We start from the raw sequence: 16,183 nt of genomic DNA, 5'->3' as shown, positions 1-16,183 counted from the left end.
GAGAGACGGACACGAAGGAAGATTTAAATACTGTTTAATTTTATCTCTAAATGAAAGACTCACGGGAAGCCACATTTACAGAGCAGTCCGGTCAGAGCTTAGGGGAATCTGCCAGACGACGTATGTGACATCACATAAATACCTTACCAACATTCCAAGATGGAATCATTGACGTAGAACCATGAACAAAGAAAACATACTAATTGTTTACAATGAGAATGCACTTAACATTAGCACATTCTCAACATCTCCCTTTCCACAATAGAAAAGAACCTTTAAAACAAAGTCATTCATGTACGTAATCCTCAAAGCGCTTAGGCATCCGAATTTCCCTTCCACATCTGGTTTGATTGATCTCCTTATCAAACCTATTGTTGAAAGAGCTGGCACTGTGAATTTCCTCACTAACAATATTTTCCTCAGTTCGTCTGTTTTCTCTCTCACCCTCATCATTGGACGTGTTGATGCTTCCATCTAAACCCCTGGAGCTGCGGTTATCTGATATTTCATCCCATTCTAGTATTCTATCGTCATGACTAGCATCATTTCTGATCTTTCCTCTCATTATGATTTTCTCTTGCCCTTTCTTCAATTTGACCACGTCATACTTGCTTCGCCAACCTTTCCCTTCTATACAGACAGCACCTCTAGATGTTTCTTGTACATGGGCTGGGTCACTAAAGATTGACTCTCCCTTCGCTACCATGAATGGTTTTTTAACAATCACCCAATCACCTCGTTCTATGTCTTTCTCTTTAGCTTTGTTGGTCATGTCTTCTCCTGTTAACAAACCATACGCTCCTTGACCCTTAGTGTGCTTTCGTTTATCTCATTTGATGTCACCTCATCTCTGTACCACTTGTTAGACTTGGGAGTAAGCTCATTGTTACACTTTCTTCCTCTCATCAGGTAAAATGGTGTGTGTTTTGTTGTTTCATTAGGTGTGTTATTATATGTGTTTATTTTCTTACGAATTAACTCTTTCACATTTAGTTTAGAAGCTATTGCTAGCTGGATTCCTTCTTTTATAAACATATTCTTCCTCCCCACCTGTCCATTACGTTTGGGGCTCTATAGTGGTGTCTTCTCTTGCTTGATGCCCACATTTTCTAAAAACTCAGTCATTTGTTTAGACACCAATTGGGTACCATTGTCGGTGACAATGATTTTTGGTTGGCCTTCTATTGCAAACATTTTCTTGAGAAAATGCATCACTTGTTCTGTTGTTATTGTGCATACAAACTTATAGTGGGGGACTTCGGGCTGACACTGACCTGGGAGGTAATCTTCTCTCTGGGCTCCCGACCACCGCAGCCTCAGCGCTGCTTTGCAGCAACACTCACCAGGCTCCCTGCTGCCCAAACAATCACGGCGAGGCGGCAGATCCGGGACTACATCCCCCAGCAGCACTAGCGCGTAGGAAGGCGTGTTTCCTGTCCCGCTCCCGGAGGTGCGCTTAAGGACAGCGCGAGACCCGGGGGAGCGGGGGACTTCGGGCTGACACTGACCTGGGAAGTAATCTTCTCTCTGGGCTCCCGACCACCGCAGCCTCAGCGCTGCTTTGCAGCAACACTCACCAGGCTCCCTGCTGCCCAAACAATCACGGCGAGGCGGCAGATCAGGGACTACATCCCCCAGCACCACTAGCGCCTAGGAAGGCGTGTTTCCTGTCCCGCTCCCGGAGGTGCACTTAAGGACAGCGCGAGCCCCCGCGTCGCGGGATCGCGCGCGGGTCGGCGCCCGGGGCTAAGCCCGGGCAAAGGGCGGGCCCTCTGTGGCCCTCAGAGGCACAAGGAGGACAGGACGGGCCACCCCACTTGATTTCATCACAGAAGGAGGTATTGTGCTGCAATTTTATTGACCTTCCAGGCGTATTTACTATCATAAACACTATGTCCATTTGGGAAGAGCTCAACGCCCTGTGTGGCACAAAGTACGTCCCTGACGCTATAACCTCCCCCACTGTGGGCATGTTTTGTGATAAGTCTAATGGCTCTCCATGGGTCCTTGCTCCTTCCGTAAATAAAGACTACAACCAAGTAAATGCTGCGCCCTTGGGTTCCAACAATAGAGGGGACCACGACAGCGAAATTGACAATGGGAACAATATTAGTACACAAAATCTGTGCACCAGCGCAATATTATCTCCCGTTAACCCAACAGCATTTATGGAGGACCCGGCCGCGGACAAATTAGAGGATCCTCTCTTGTCTCCCAAACTGACTTTATTGGCTCAAATTGAGCAACTGCTGTTAGCTGTCATCTCTCCCTTGGTCACAAAAATCAACGATTTAGGGGAAAGGCTGATTAACATTGAGACAGTAATCAGAAAGTATCCTCCTTCATTTAATATAATGGCCACATCCGTCTGCCCTAACCCTCCCATTGCCCGTGAAAAGTATAAGTCTGGTAACGGTGTTACTCAAATACAGCCTCCCTGTACACCTACTCCAACAGGCCCCAAAGTAATCCCAAAACATGCATTAAAAACTCATACAGTGGCTAGATCCGCTTTGGTAAGAATGCCACGTATCAACCTGCCCCCTGAGGCCGCCCCGTATGTGTCTGTCCTCTCTGGGGTTCCTGCCCTCACCCAGGGAATACGTGAATTCCAGCAGGACCTGCTAAATAAATCCATTTTTTGGCTAAAAAACAACAGACCCCTGCCACCTGAGTTAGACGGTGGTATCTTGAGTGTCAGGAGGGTGGGATGGTTAGGGACGCTGCCCAAAAACATCGCTGGGGACCTGGTACTAATCAAATTTAAAAACAGGAATGTTGCCCCCTTTTTACGATTTTGCCCCCCCAAAGAAAGACAAGGCACCATTCGTATTTTGGATTTGCACGATTTCTACCCGAGCTCCCCACATATTACATAGAACCAACTTTTTAGCGTTTAATGGTTATTGAACTTTGGACCAAAAATTGTATTTTTAAAACTCCACTCTTAAGTGGCCACCCATAAGTTTGAGTTAAACTGATAGGGTAGGCTGTAATTGATTAGTATATTGTTTTAGCGTTGTTTTATTGCTAACGAAACCCCTACATATTGATCTTGTTTTAATAAACCTGTAATGATCTTTTATTGTGCCTTTGAAATGAAATGTTTACAGTTTTTATTTATGTATTGTTGATGCTTTTATGATTTTTAAACAAAAAAATCGAATAAAGCTTATCTGATCTAGTACACCCATTTAGAATAATAATCGGTTAGCACAATTATATATTTGCAATCTTCTTGTAACACATTAAATGGTCCTGCAAAGTCTATTGCCTGCTTGTCTTCTTTTAGACACTGCTCACAATTGTCAATATAGTTGCTTACATCGCTATCCATTCCTGGCCACCAGTAGTGCATTCTCAGAATGTTCCTAGTGGCACTGCTACCTGGATGGCCCTTGTGAGCTACTTTTATTAGTTTCTCTCTCAATCCAGCAGGTGGTATGAATAGCTCACATCTTTTCAAAAATCCACTCTCTATGGTTAGTTCATCACTTACTTGTTGGTAGCTTTTTAATTCATTTTGCAGATTTCTGATAGGAGGCCATTTTGTTTTCACGTGTTTCATCACTTTTTCCATTACTTTGTCATTCTCCATACATTTTAACCAATCCTTTTCTGTTATAGATCCGCTACACATTACAGTGGCATCTATCCAAGCTACTACACACTCTACATCGTCTAGTGAGTTTCCGGCTTGATCACCCACAGGCAGGCGTGATAAACAGTCAGCTCTGCAATTCAGACCACCTTTGATATGCCGTATACTAAATGTATACTCTTGAAGTTTGGATAACAGTCTTATTAGCCTGGAGCTTGCCTTACCATTTCCACGCCCTTCACCATCCATCATATACACCAGTGGCTTGTGATCTGTAACTATCTCAAATTTCTTGCCCCATAGGTAGTTTTTTAGTTTCTGCACTGCCCAAACACATGCGAGCATCTCGCGTTCGATGGTGCTGTAGTTTTTTTCAGTTTCATTTAACCTTCTGGATATGAATGCAATAGTATTCTCTTTCTTGCCCTGAAGTTGGCAAAACACTGCACCTATGCCTTTGGCACTAGCATCCACTGTGATAACATTTTCGAGTTCGGGATCATAAGGTTTCAAAGCTGGTGCTTCAGAAATTTCTTTTTTTATGGTGTTGAAAGCATGGCTTTTTTCATCTGTCCATTTATAACTTATGTTCTTCCGTAGCAGTTTTCTTAAGGGTTCAATCTTGCCTGCGTATCCTTGTATAAATTTAGAATATTATTCACTTAGGCCTAGGAATTACTTTAAGGTCTCTTTATCCTTTGGTTCTGGGGCTTCTCTTATTGCTTCTACTAGGTGGTCCTTTGGTGTTATCCCTTCAGAGGTTAGGACATGTCCTAGATATTCAATTTTGCTTTTCACGAACTTACATTTGTTTTTAGAGACTGTCATTCGTCTACTCCTTAACATTTTTAACACTCTACTTAGTAATGCTTTTAACTTATCTTCCTGAATATGTGTTGTGTACAAAACATTAGGTCTGTTATAGTTTATGAAATATATATAACTGTCTTAAGTGCATGATTTGAGATAATAGATGATTAGTGCTTACATTTTTTGGTCATTCGAACAAATATTGGTTTAAGATAGTGACACTTGGTCCAGGTAATGGCAATTTGCCCTTTCTTTAGACACATAGGGACCTTTTTGCTGTCGGTTTCTCAATACCCCGTCCCTTTAGTTTTTACTTTGGGGTAACTCCCTTCACTTTGAATAATGTTAATGAAGTAGGTCACAATTTGCGACACATTAGGAATTGCTAACATTTCTCTTAAAGGAAAACAGGTTGTGTTTAAAAAAAAAAATGAAAAGTTCTCTTTACTTTTTTAAGAGCAGACTGTGGTCTGTGGAAGCACTACCTGCTCTTAAAAACATTTTCATGAACATTCACAAAGGGGAAGGGGGCCCATGTGGGACCCCTTCTCGTTTGTGAATAGATTACCATGGATTTGAAGTAGGTGGTAAAATATAAATGTTAACAACCATATTTCTGTTACTAAACATTCTTACATGCCAAGACAATTCGGTATTAAGAAGCAACGCCTTTAACACACCTCTTCCGAATAGCTAATACTTAATCAGTATGTATTCGCAATTCCAAACAGCGTGTCACCGAAACGTAATTGGGAATGATACATACCAAAATGAATTTTTCCAGTCGCAATCGGCCTGATTTGAGTTTGTGGCCGGAAAAATGCTTGATACATCTGGGCTGTAGTTTGCAGCGATTCCACTCACTATCAATACATATCTTCTTAATAAATTGTGTTTGGAAGGCTGCCTTAAGGCCAGCAATACCTAAATGTCATTTTATTAGATGGATTAAAGTCATACATTTCAGCAAATTTTTCATGTTTACAGTTAAAATTAGTGGCTAGAGGAGAAGCTTCCCCAGTTGCTTGTTTATGTTGACCTTTCTTTAGACACATAGGGACCTTTTTGCTGTCGGCTACTTCATTAACATCCATGAGGTAGGTCGATGTGCGACCCACTAGGAATTGCTAAATGAAACTCTATGGGCCGATTATGATGTCGGTCGAAAAGCCTCCGACGGCTAGTTGGAAGCTTTCCGACTGCAGTCGTCGGCTTTCTGACCGACACAGTCACTTCCCGGTCAGACTGCCGAATTACGATGTCGGCGGTCGGAGCATGAACCGCCTGGTAATTCAGATGCCGTCTGACGGGTTCCTGGAGTCTTCCGGCTGGTCGGAACAGCACTTTAATCCCGTATGGATGGTGTTTCGGCCGTTGAGCTTACGATGTCGGTTTCACACAGCCTTTCTGTGCCAGCCTTTCCAACATAGAAAGGCTGTCAGAAAATGACTTTGGGGGCCCATAGCAGGTCCCCCATGCCTCTGTGGCCTACAGTTGGTGGCCGAGGGGGTACCTAGGGTTCCCCCCTGTGAATCCATACACTGTGTGGCAGGCACCCCATGGGGTGCCTGCCACAGGGTGCAGGGTTTTACACACAAACCTATTTCTTTATGGGAACCTGTATCATGGCTGGTTTACGGCCATAACACAAGCTCATATAGAGAAATGTGAGTATCCGACTGAACAGTGTTCGGTCGCCTTGTTTTAGGAGGTCGGAACCGCCGACAAGATTTCAGTCGGTCACGAGACCGAGACAGTGTTGGCTGGAGGTAACTCCGACCGACATCGTAATAAGCCCCTATGTGTTTCAGACATTACGACTAGCAATTTCTTAATAGTGATTCACGGAAAATCGTACTTAGGTATTCGCTTTTCTTAATATTAATACGCCCATCCCTCCATGTTGTTTGTATCTTCATGACATCAGTAATTATATTAATATTGACATTACAATTTTCTATAAGTGAAGATGTTTAGTGCTAGATACTTGACAGTCAAGCAGACACTGCCTAATTTAGAACTTAGCGGAACCATCCGCACTAATTAGAGTGAACTGTGTTAATTGTTTTTTTTTTGCTGTTCGCCATGCTGCTTTTTTGCTGTTCGCCATGCTGCTGGACAGTAAAAAAAACACAATTATTATCCCCGCATCATATGTGACAGCTCCTAGGGTGTGGGGGTCATTAGTTTTTGCTTTTTTATAAAGAAAATCTCGCTTTAGTATTCCGTTTTTATAAAAACAAAAAGTATTTAAAAGTTTGACAGGTGTTATCAGTCAAATTATTATCACTTTGCCAGTAACTCTGCCAATTCTGAGACTGATTTACATCTCTAAATTCAGAGTACAGTTACTCTGTTTGGGGGATAGAGTATTTAATACACTATGCCCCACTTTAAATCAGACCTTTGGTTGTTCTTATAAAGTGATTACACCAGGCTTATATCACTTGTGACATTGCATGCCACATTTCTACTAACATCAATGATAAGTCAACTCCATATGCATACAAAGTCTTTTTCTACATCACTTTGATGAAAGGGACAATCTAGACATGTTTCTAAATGAATCCAGTAGAGTGACATCTAGGTGCCGAAAATGGTACCACAGACTGCCAAATGCAACTATTGCGTGTCCATTACGAGAACATACTCACTTTGGAATCTGTACTGCAGGCTTCGAATCCCAGTTAATTTCTACGAGAATATGGCAATTGACTTCGCTCATGAATTCACAAATTGCGTCCCAGGCATCATCAGTGACGCTGCAATCAAATGCTCTTCTCACGTCAGTTGACACTGGAAACACAACATCATTTTCTGCCGTTTGCATGGGAAAAAGTCCATGTCTATAGGGCTTTTGGTGCCATTCAAAGCGAGTGCTTCTTGTGCCCAAAGGTTATGCCCTTTGATCAGAACCCGATTGGTAAAAACAAATGTGGTGCCCAGTGAGCTCTGAAGCCAACTGGTCTGAGTGCAGGACCCTCTGTTTACTCACGCGTTCTGTAGCCCCATAGGAATGGGAGGATCGTGTTAATTCCCTGCTTCTATATTAAGTGACAGTTTTTTTTAAATGTGCTTAGTGACAAACGAGCTGCTTTGTTAATTATGGGAAATTCACCAGTCACTAGTTGTTTCGCCTAAAACAACAAAATTAAATTAATGTATGCCCTGGGCCAGAATTCAAACAAAGACTCCCACGCTGCAAGGGGAATACATTTATTAAAAAGCAATAGGCTGATAATGCACACAATGATAGGAAAAAATTAATATGCAGCACGGGGCATAAAATAGGCAGTAATCACATAATGGAGAGCTCATTGTCAAAGTAGTAGCTTGTCTAATTATACTCTGCAAACAGTGGTAAGTGGTGCATTATTCACGAGCCAACACACTTTAATTACTTGTAGTGCACATTTGTTCTTCAAATGTGATGCGTGTTACATGCAGTTCCAATATTTGCCTATCCCTGGGTGTCTCCTTTTCTTTAGAAGTTGTTAGCTCCCACTACAGCTGACAGAATGTGAGCGAAAGTAAGCCACTTTTTGTGTCAGGAACACTGTAAGGAATGCATTTTACAGGTGACTGCCACCCCTAGGCCTGAAGTGGCATTACACCCCATTCATATGTGTTCCAGTGGGAAAAGATGTGATCATGCTAGTGACAGATGAGTTTAGTCTGTCATTACTACTTGTATTCCAAAATGACAGGGATGTATTTCAATTTATTTTATTTCGGTTAAAAAATTCATAACCATAAAAGTACAGCTAAAAGAATCACTTGAACACAGACCAAGGACTAAGCGCAACAGCATTGTGCTTGTCGGATGTTCAACAGTAGCACATTGTGACAGTAAAGCAACCGCGTAAAGACACATCATAGCACATATTACTCTGGGTTTAAATAATGAATTATTACATCGCAAAGAAGCGTGCAAGCCCTAATTGCCAAACAGGATCTTAATAATTTAAAAGCCCAAGCAGTATTCGAGTGCTGCATCAGCCCTTGTGCACAATAAGGCTCTGAAACATTTTAAAGTGGTGTTGTGGCAACCATAATACAAACATAGGAACATTAAGACGTACAAAGACGTTGGATGTATTCAATAATACATGCAGAATGGTGTGTAAACGTGAAAATTGTGATTGATACAGCAATAATACTTTTCACTTAAAATGACCTCAACTGCTAAGGGCTAGCGAACTTAAAATCGTAAGAGTGGCTGAGGACGTCACATATTACTAGGCTGACATCATATTTTAACTGCAGCAGTTGGGTGATCAGTAAGATGAGTCACATAAGGTTGCTTTCCAGTGGGGTGAAATTTGCACTATTCCCCTTTGTGCATTTACGCTAACATTTTGAAACATTTCACAAAATTAAGTGTATCATAAAGCTGCTGTTCAATGCTACTTTTTGGAATGAAATGTGTCACCTGTCTATTTTTGATGCAAGGATGCATTTTGCACCATAAAAAATGAGCAATAAATGACACTTTACGCAAACAGCATCCACCCGCGTTCTGATTATGTTGTTCCCTTGCTCCCATGACAGGATATATCCCTGAACTGACACAACATTTCATACCATGATAATGGTGCAATTTGCAGGATTTGTGTGGAAAGGGTTACATAAAATGACGGAAATTACTCAATATTACACTAGAACAACATAATTTCACCTGGGTCCTATTTTTATCATCTAGTAAAACTGTGGATTTTTTTTTCCCCTTAGAACTTTCTATACATTCATAAGATTTGAAAATCTAGGAAAGGTCATTGCATCATTTTTCCGGTGCCAATAGATTTCCTTTAAGCAACTGCACTTGGACATAGTGAAAAAGGCTTAACATTCAGCAATCAAGTATTGCTAATCTATTGTTAACCACAAGGGCCTTATTATACATTGTGCCCTGGGGATGCAACAGGTGTGTGCAGCAGCCTTGTGTACCCCCAGGGTACAATGGTATTACAGATGGGGTCTCAGACTTTTGTCAGCCTTTTCTGTAATACTGTACATGTAGCACCAGTGCTATCACGAGATGGCCTTTTCTCATTCGTATGGGGGAATCTCTTTGCCTCTGTGCCCACGCCATAATATAAAGCAAACATAAGGAAATGCTGGACGGAGAGCTGAAACCTTTCAGACACTCACCCCCAGTCACTGATCTGGGTTGAATCCATCATCGTTCTTTAGCTCACTTCTCCACCACATTTCAGACCCATCTATATGCAAATCAGTCTTGACCCTGTGCCTCATGGGAACAGTCCAGCCCAAACTGCCAAGCCAGGTCTTCCCTGGACTGGAAACAAGCACCCTGGACCGGTTTCGGGTTAACACCCCTCATCAGCCAGGCTAGCTTGAATCCAGTGGCAAAGTGAGCAATTCCGTCCATCATTTCTTTGCGTTGCACTTTTTGCCCTAAGTGGGGTGGGAATTCTCAGACGTGGGTCCCTTGCTCACTGTGCCACTGGATTCAAGCTTGCCTGGCTGATGAGGGTTAATACCCTGAAACCGGTCCCAGGATGCTTGTTTCTGGTCCAGGGAGGACCTGGATTAGCAGTTCGGTCTGGACTGTTCCCATAAGGAACAGGGTCAGGACTGATTTGCATATGGCTGGGTCTAAACTGGATGGCATGGTGAACAAAAGAACAATTGATTTAACGCAGATCTCTTGACTGGGGGTGAATGTATGATTTATTCAGCATTCCGTCCATCATTTGTTTGCAGAGCATGCCTTATTATAGATGCAATATAGAAACCACAAAGGTTTAGGAATATAATGATAAAGCAAACAGCATATCACAACCTAATCAAACCAAAGATGTGCAATTTTAAGTCATAAAACAGAAAAACAAGGTACTCACACTGAAATTCTTTTAAAATGAAAAAGTTTTCAGTATTTGAATTATTCTTTGCAAAACAAAACAAACACTACAATACAAAAGCCAATACATAAACAGAAAAACAACAAAACAATATGTGCTCAAATAATTACACCAAACATAGCAAAATATTGCAGTGTAAACAAAAACACAATGGCAGAGGAACAACAATCAAAAGGTTTGCCTGTATTGTAAAAAGAACAAGGTGCAATATATGCTTCCTCTCTATGTGCCAAAGGGAAACGTCAACAGCGTTATGACCATGATGATTTGTTAGGTCATCATCAGGATATATACAATTGAGAGCAACCACAAAAACCTTATTTGTGACATACAAACCAAATATCAATCCAGACAATGGTTGATTAGGTCAGAAAAATCATTATCATCTAAATTTTATTATTTCAGGGAAACAATGAGGCATATTATCAATGACCAGTGTTAAAATTATCTCTGTTTTATCGGCAGGAAACTGCCTATAAAACGGCGATAATGGGCTTGATAATACACCCTTGTTAATTCCCATAGAAGCCCATGTTCTTGTGTTAACAGGGTTTTCTATGGGAATTAACAAGGGCGTATTATCAAGCCCATTATCGCCATTTTATCGGCAGTTTCCTGCCGATAAAACAGCGATAATTTTATTACCGGGCCTTGCTAATATGCCCCATTGTTCCTGTATTATCATGTGTACAGAGAATTACACTGGTTTGGGAAAAATCAAGTTCTGTCAGTGCATCTAAATATTAAAGTCAATTCACAATTTAAACCACGGGGGAGTCAATTTACTTCAAGGTACCACACCTAATTGCTGTTCGACCACCAAGGAACAATTATTATGGATGCAAGTACAAATACAAGCAGGCCCTTAGAAGGCAAAGTCACTTGCACCACAAAAAAGTGGCATGCAGTCAGGACACCTCCTGAAGGCAGCCTTTTCAAAGGGTGATGGGGGTCCCAGTGAGTACCTGCACCTGCCTGCAGGCGGACCTCTAACCCCTCTGTAAAGTGCCGGCACTTTGCAGTCTGCACAGAGAAACATGGATCGAATGGAAACAGTTGCTTCGTTTTTCGCTCAATGCAATGGCCTCAGGGCAAAGTGAGCTTGCGGCTGCCGGGGGTGCAGCGTATTCATTGTAATAAGGTGCACCATTAAGGTTTACACCCGGCACAGCTTTAAAGAGGTGTACTATGATGCAAACTGAGAAAGTGTGTCCTATGATTAATAGGGACCCAGATCCACCTACATTAAATGTAACTTTTTGAAACAGATAATGTTTCTTTCCAACTATTAGACCTTATATAACAAAAATATTTGAAATAGTGACCCATTCACAAGTACTATATGGTTTACAGTTCTAGCTAGAACAGATTTGTTTTGGATATGGAAAGTGGGATTAGTAAAAGTGTGTGAAAACCTTTAAATTATCCACTCAAAGTTTGCACTTTTTACAGTTAATGCCCCCCAGGTTTATCAACCTTGCTCAACTTTGCATGTGGAAAAAGTGTCACTCAAACTAAAACAAATTGTTTTGAAAATTAGAAATTTTCCAACAAGGTGATTTTTTGAGAGAATTTCTCTTACAAGCTCACTTTTAGCAGAGGCTTTTGCACCCATTTTGTTTTCTTAAACTAAACAAACTTTGTGATGTTTACAAAGATTGCAATCAGAAAGTTGCAGAGAAAATATTTGCAATTGTACAAATCGCTAGACCCAACTAAAACGAAATGTACAGCAAACATCTTATCTAAATATAAATGATGTGTAAACGCATCTTAAATGCATTAGTGACGAGGACACTTTAATTTCTATGCTGCTGTGTCCCGATTGGCTCCTGGCGAGCATCTGAAGGCCCAGATATGACTATTTATAATACTGGTTGAGGCGAGATGGAAGAATTGGATTTCTGCTTAACACATTCATCACCTTTAGGGTTAGATCTTTATAGGAGGCAATGACCCTTTAATCAGCTCCATCGGTGTCCTTGAGCATGACCAAATTTCTGATTTTGGATAAAAGTACCCAATGTTAGAAGTGTTGTATAATTTCTCTAGATTATCAATTTTTTTGGGGATTCATACATTTGCCATAGACGGCCAAGGGTTTTAAAAAAAAAATTAAGACCGTTTTAAGGCTGCCTTAAGCCGGGGCTAAGGGGCTCATTAGGATGGCGGACGGAAGAGCCACCGCGGCCCTGGAGTAGGCGGAAAAAGCCTTTTCCGTGTCCGTCTGCCGCGGATACTCCGTCCGCCATATCAGGATAGGAAAACGTGTCAAATTTCCGTCCGCGACGGAAAAGCACGCACCGCCGCCGAACTACACACGACCACGTGGCGGACGGAACACATCCGGAGGCCCCGCCGTACGTACTGACGTCCAAGACCGTCCCCCAAATCAAGATGGCGGAAAATACACATAAAACCGCAGCGGAAAAACAACCTGTCTGAACACGGCGGAATCCCCACAGCGAACATAGGTGACACAGCAGAGATACCCACCGCAAGCTGACCACCACCATGGACCCAGCGCTACACGCTTTCCCGATGCTCTTCGCGATCCACCACGTCCTAGTCATGGCCCACTATGGACGACGACGCAGGTAAGGCACAAACCATTGGCTGTCTGGAGGGGAATACCAGCAAGGGACGTGACGTAGGGAGGGGGAGTGTCATGTTACCGAAACCACTGATGAGAAGAAAATACGAATACACATTTGTAGTACGCAAGCAGGAATGACAACGACAGACCACGAGACTTGATAGACTACCTTTATTGTACATAATAGGGGTATAATCACAGTGTATGCGTGAGCATGGGCAAAGTGGGCACCAGAGCAGCTACATCATTGGCAGTAAACGAGAGTGCAGAATGCAGTATCAGAGCATCAACAGGGCATTGTGGAGTACAGAGCAGGTACATCATAGGCAGTAAACGAGAGGGCAGAATGCAGTATCAGAGCATCAACAGGGCATTGTGGAGTACATAGCAGGTACATCATAGGCAGTAAACGAGAGGGCAGAATGCAGTATCAGAGCATCAACAGGGCATTGTGGAGTACAGAGCAGGTACATCATAGGCAGTAAACGAGAGGGCAGAATGCAGTATCAGAGCATCAACAGGGCATTGTGGAGTACAGAGCAGGTACATCATAGGCAGTAAACGAGAGGGCAGAATGCAGTATCATAGCATCAACAGGGCATTGTGGAGTACAGAGCAGGTACATCATAGGCAGTAAATGAGAGGGCAGAATGCAGTATCAGAGCATCAACAGGGCATTGTGGAGTACAGAGCAGGTACATCATAGGCAGTAAACGAGAGGGCAGCATGCAGTATCAGAGCATCAACAGGGCATTGTGGAGTACAGAGCAGGTACATCATAGGCAGCATGTGAGAGGGCAGAATGCAGTATCACAGCATCAACAGGGCATTGTGGAGTACAGAGCAGGTACATCATAGGCAGTAAACGAGAGGGCAGAATGCACCAACAGTCCATTGCACAGAACAGGTCCATCAGAGGCAGCACGTGAGAGGGGCTAAGTGCATCAACAGTCCATTGCACAGAACAGGTCCATCAGAGGCAGCACAAGTACGTGTCCCTACCAACCCGTCACAGGAACCACAAGAGTGCCACGCAGTTCTCAATGGACACACCATGTGAAATAACATTTGAGTGAAGTGTTCAGCACCTCACATCACAGAATCAGGGGGACTGCGTGAACTACCTGCCTCGGACACACTGGCAGCACCAGCAACAGGAGTGTGAGACACAGCCACAGCCCGAGTGACACACACATGGGCCACGGACCCAGACACACTGTCAGCACCAGCAACAGGAGTGTGAGACACAGCCACAGCCCGAGTGACACACACATGGGCCACGGACCCAGACACACTGTCAGCACCAGCAACAGGAGTGTGAGACACAGCCACAGCCCGAGTGACACACACATGGGCCACGGACCCAGACACACTGTCAGCACCAGAAACAGGAGTGTGCAACACAGCCACAGATGTAGTCACTGACACGTGACCCACTGACCCAGACAGACTGCCAGCACCAGAAACAGGAGTGTGCAACACAGCCACAGATCTTCTAACTGACACGTGAGCCATAGACCCAGATACACTGCCAGGACCTGCAACAGGAGAGGGCACAACTGAGACTGTGCCACTACATGATGCATGACAGCCAACAACAGACACAGTGCCACCATCTGATACATGAGAGTCAACTGCACCAGCGCCACTGGGACAACTGAAATGATGAGCCACAGGGCTGTATGGGCCAGGAGGCAGGGTGGGCCTGGGAGCTGGGGATAGCTGATCTTGAGCCAAATCGGGGTTGGCAGGTGTCAATGGTGTGTGTCTGCGTTTCTTAGGGATGTGTGAGTGCACCCTGGACAGGACAGGACTGCCAAGTGGTGGGGACTCTAAAGAATCACCACCCACCATAGGTGGAGCATCTGCAGCCGGGGATCTGGTTTCTGGGGACGTGCTGGAGCCTGCTTGTCGTTTGCTCTGTGCCTGCCGCCTGGACTCGGAATCATGTGTAATGGGGGATGCAAAAACAGGGGACACCCTCCTCTGCTTCTGACTGGCCTGGATGGGAGTAGAGGTATGGGGGGACTCCGCCGCGGAGACATCTGTTTGGCGTTCACTAGAAAACATCAGCCTCAGTGCAGCCAGGGGTGAAGTATGCCTGTCCTTGATTGCGCCATTGTGCATGCTAGATGCCTTGTCCGTAGGATGTGCCTTATCCTTAGGTGGAGTGTTGTCTCTGGATGTAGCCTGTGCCCTGGTCGCCGCCCTGTTCCTGCCAGCAGACTTGTCTTCTGTGGTGCACCTGTTTCCAGTAGACACCTGCTCACCTGCTCTCTGTGTGTGTCCCTCCCCCCAGCTAGCACGTCTGAGCGATATTCTGCCGATGTGCTGGACCGACCACGCACTCATTAAGTTTTATATAGCAGGCAGCAGGTCTCGTAGACCGGCACTCCACGGCCCTGCACTCCCGTACAGAGATTGGAAGGCTCTGGACAAACTCAGACTGAATGGCCCAGTATTTGAAGTGGCAGACAGCTTTTCCATTACTCATCCAGTGGAGGCAAACTATCTATCCCTTTGCACCAGGATTTCCAACACTTCGGACCGCCTCGTCCCTCGGAAAAAGGGTAAACCCCAGAGACGGGCACCGGCCCCATGGTTTGATGACTCTTTAAGAGCTCTCAAACTAGCATGCAGACAAGCAGAGAGAAAATGGAAGCAGGGTTACTCTGATACCCACAAAATTCTTTGGAAAGAAAACCTTCGGGAGTACAAAATGGTTATCGCTCAAAATAAGGCTAAACATTACTGCTCCATCATTTCCAACGCCACTAACAGCTCAAAAAGTATCTTTCAGATACTTAAAAATCTAACTAATCCGGACTGTGTCACTTCTACACAGCCTCCCACCCAAGCCCTCTGTGACAATCTTGCAGTGTTTTTTATCAATAAAATCAACACTATTATTCACAACCTGAAATTACCCCCAGCCTCAGGCATTTCCAATACACAGAGACTAGACACCAGTTCTCGAAACTCGTCGCCTTCTGGCCTTGTCCTTTTGGCTAGACTTCGGGAATTCCCCCCGATTCCGGTCTTCGAGTTTGAAAGACTGGCGCTTGGTATTTCCTCGGGTTCTCCACTCGACCCCCTACCACCAAAAATCTGGAAATTTTTTGGAAACGAGCTCTTTGACACCATGCGCCTTATTTGTAATCAGTCTCTGCGCAGTGGCTCTGTCCCTACTCCCTGGAAACAGGCACTGATTACCCCTCTTCTGAAGAAACCTTCCCTGAACTCGGACTGTCTGTCAAATTACCGACCCATCTCCCTGCTGCCTTTCCCAGC

This window comes from Lissotriton helveticus, chromosome 12, assembly GCF_964261635.1.
Source record: "Lissotriton helveticus chromosome 12, aLisHel1.1, whole genome shotgun sequence".
Lineage (NCBI taxonomy): Eukaryota > Metazoa > Chordata > Amphibia > Caudata > Salamandridae > Lissotriton > Lissotriton helveticus.
This window is presented reverse-complemented; position numbering follows the sequence as displayed.